We start from the raw sequence: 3,525 nt of genomic DNA, 5'->3' as shown, positions 1-3,525 counted from the left end.
TTGACCAGTGCATAAGAATGTGTACTCGATCCCTTAGTCCATTCCTTATTCACATAAGGAATTAGTCTTAATTTTCCAAGCTGAAAGTTCTCATTCATCATACTATACAACTTGCATGATTCCAAGTTTCGGTCCAATTGAACCTTGGGTGTTGAGAATCTTTCCTTATAAGCAACAACTTTTCACAAATGCCATTGTAAGGATACTTAAAATAAATAAAGTCAAAACCTTTTTCTTTTATTTTAAAACTTTATGGAAAAACTTATCCTTACAATCCATATGAAAAGCTTGTTGCTATCTATTACTAAGAAATATAAATATCATAACTCTTAAGTAATAGCCTAAAATTATGATCACCGAACCATGCGATTGAAATCCATCTCCGCGATCAGAATCAGCATGTACTTAATAGAGTTAGACAATGGACTTTACCTGAAGTAGATCCAAACTTATTGACTTTAACATCCTTAGGTAAATTTGGCAGCTTCGCAACCAATGCCACTTCCTTTGGCAATAGTTACCTATGGACCCTTGATAATGGGACTATCTTAGACTTAGCCTCTCTCTTTACCATTTGGTCAACCGAGTTGACTATGACCAATCCCTTTCCATTGGGAAGAGAGAGCTTTACTGGATATCCAATGTCATCATTGTTAGTATCCACAACATTTTAGGAAGTTGATCTTAGCAAATAGATAAGATCATTAAGGGTCTTGTCTTAGTATGTTTCATAGGATTCCCAAAATATCTCACTATGTGACTGAGAAAGTAGTTGAGCCACCAAATTTCTCAAGACTTTGACACCCAACTCTCCCGGCTTGTCAATATGTGACTACATCTCCAAGATGTGATCACACCTAGACCTTGCCTTGACAATAGGGCTTGAGTGACCTTAAACTTTTTAAGAACTTTTGGATTAGGGAGAACAATTTGGAGGAGGTGAAAGAAGTATGATTTCCATGGGACATCATCTTCATTTAGGAAAGCTTGTTTCAAGAGATTTGGGAAGATCATAAATGTCTAAACCAGACATCTTTTTGGGAGAGATTCAAGATAGTTGATCTAAATACCTTAATATGACACCCAATATGAAATATTAAGGCTAGGACCCTACAAACTATTTTATAACTTAGAAGAGGGATACCGTAATCCAAGCTATAAAATATTTGAAGGTAGGTGAATAACGATTCACCAATTTCCACCAAGAAAATGAAATGTATTATTAGGTTTTAATTGGATTTGAAACTCCTAGATCTTTTGAGATTCATTGAACTTTTCAATGGCATGTTTCAATCTCGAGTGTGTCCTTCAGGTTTTGTGACTGGGATGCCGAGGATCACAAAACAAGGTGTAAATAACCATGAAAATATACTTGGTACCCTTAAGTGTTTACCCCTCAATCGATGTGCCGGTTAACCACACACACTCCATCGATACTATGATAAACATTAAGTTACCCTTTGCATGCCTTGTTAAATACGAGTTAGTGTGCCAGTTAACCACACACGCTCAACTAACCGACTTAAACAAAGTGCAAAGTGTAATTTCATGGATTAGCACCTTATTCACATTTTCATAAGTAACTAAGATTGGGTATTTATAAGAGTTTAGTTCCTTATTATTTATCATTAATACTTTTAATGAAGGGAGAATTCTAGTCCTTGTCCTACCCGTTCGGCTAACAACCCTCCACTGGTCAAGGAAGCGGTGGGTGAGAGTGGACACCCATTAAACTGTCATTTTATAGGCAGTAACCTTATACCCCCCTTATAGACCGGCTTCGTGAACGAGGCCTACTAACGGTAAGACTGACTTTACTCTTATATATATATATATATATATATATATATATATATATATATATATATATATATATATTATTAACTTATAATATTATAAAGTATAAGGGTTGAATTTTAACTTTTACAATTCTAAGGGCTTAATTTGGAATTAAAGTATTCATGGGGAAAAATTTACAAATTCCAAAACTTGAGGGAAAGTTTTGAAACTATTCAAAACTCTTGGATTTTCATAACTTATGAGTTTAATTAAAGTTTTAAAAACTTTAATGAAGAGACTCTTGAACATCCATAACTTGAGGACAAATTATGGAGTCATAAAACAATTTAATGAGGAAAAAGACTTTTCATTTTCTAACCTATGTTAAATTTTATGAGTTTGAAGATTCATAAATGTGACTTTTAAGTTACATAAACACATTTTATGAACTTCTTTTGGATTAAAACCAACTATCACATAATTTTTTTCATTAATCTAAATTCACTCATAAAACAAGGTAACACAAAAAACTTTTGGTGATCCATAACTTATGGAATTCTTTACAACATTAACACCAAATTTTGTAACTCCATAAAAACTTTGAATCAAATTTTTTTTAAAACCTTTTCATATCCATAACTTATGGAGGTTTCAAAAAATAAAACTCTTTAGATCAAACTTTTAAAACTAATAAAATAATGATATCATTTTATATTTTACTAAATTTGACCTAATTCAACTCATATAGCAAATTATTCAAATTTTTACAAATAATTATTTTTTCATAAGAACAAGTAATTATCTTAAAATTTGACAAACTTCATGTTTTTTTTTCCTTTTTTTCAACTTTGAAAATAAAATATTTGCATCAATATAATAGAAAACAACCTGTGGCTCTGATACCACTATTGGGTTATTAGCATTCTAACACTCCTAAGTGTACATGCAACCCTAAATACCTTGGATCTATGTTTTCTCTATTATACATGCAAATATGAACTTTCCAAGGTATTCATCCTAACTAGCATAATAATATGATTCATATGAATATGTATCAAGTTAGAATTACATACCTCTTTGCTGTAGAAAGTCTTCATGAAGCTTGAGTGCCTAGTGCTCCAAGTGTGACACCTCAAATGGTTCACACAACACCAAATACACTTGGAATAACTTGAAAGAAACTTTAACACTCCTTGAAATCGTTTAGTCCTCACACTCACACATAGTGCACAATTTCTTGAGCCATGGGATTCTTTTATATGGTGGCTATTAGGGTTACACCGTGTAACTCATAACTTTACCCATTCCTTATGCTCCATGGATTTTAACCTCCATGGAGTATCCATGGGTCACCCCATGGACTTAATCCAACATAAGGAATCTTGGATCACAAGCCCACATATATAAGAATGAATGATTTGCACAATCAACCCATATATCTAATTAGTCTTCTTTTGATCACTTAATTAATTCCAAATTAATTCTTGATCAATACTAATTAAATAACCTTATTAATATATTAGAACTTATAATATATTAACAAACCTTAAGTGTTATTTTCTCTCATTTTAGTCTATCCAAATGCATGATGCCATGCAACCCAAATGGACCATGTCCAGTCGGGTCAAGTCTTACCAATTATAGTTATGGACTTAGACATTAATCCAACATGGCATGGGTTGATTTTTCTCTTCCCCCCATGTTTCTATGTATTCCACCCTCACAGGCATCGGGCCTTGATAAGCC

Source organism: Lactuca saligna, chromosome 9, assembly GCF_052625555.1.
Source record: "Lactuca saligna cultivar CGN05327 chromosome 9, ASM5262555v1, whole genome shotgun sequence".
NCBI lineage: Eukaryota > Viridiplantae > Streptophyta > Magnoliopsida > Asterales > Asteraceae > Lactuca > Lactuca saligna.
The sequence above is the reverse complement of the archived record's forward strand: the minus strand, read 5'-3'. Positions refer to the sequence as shown.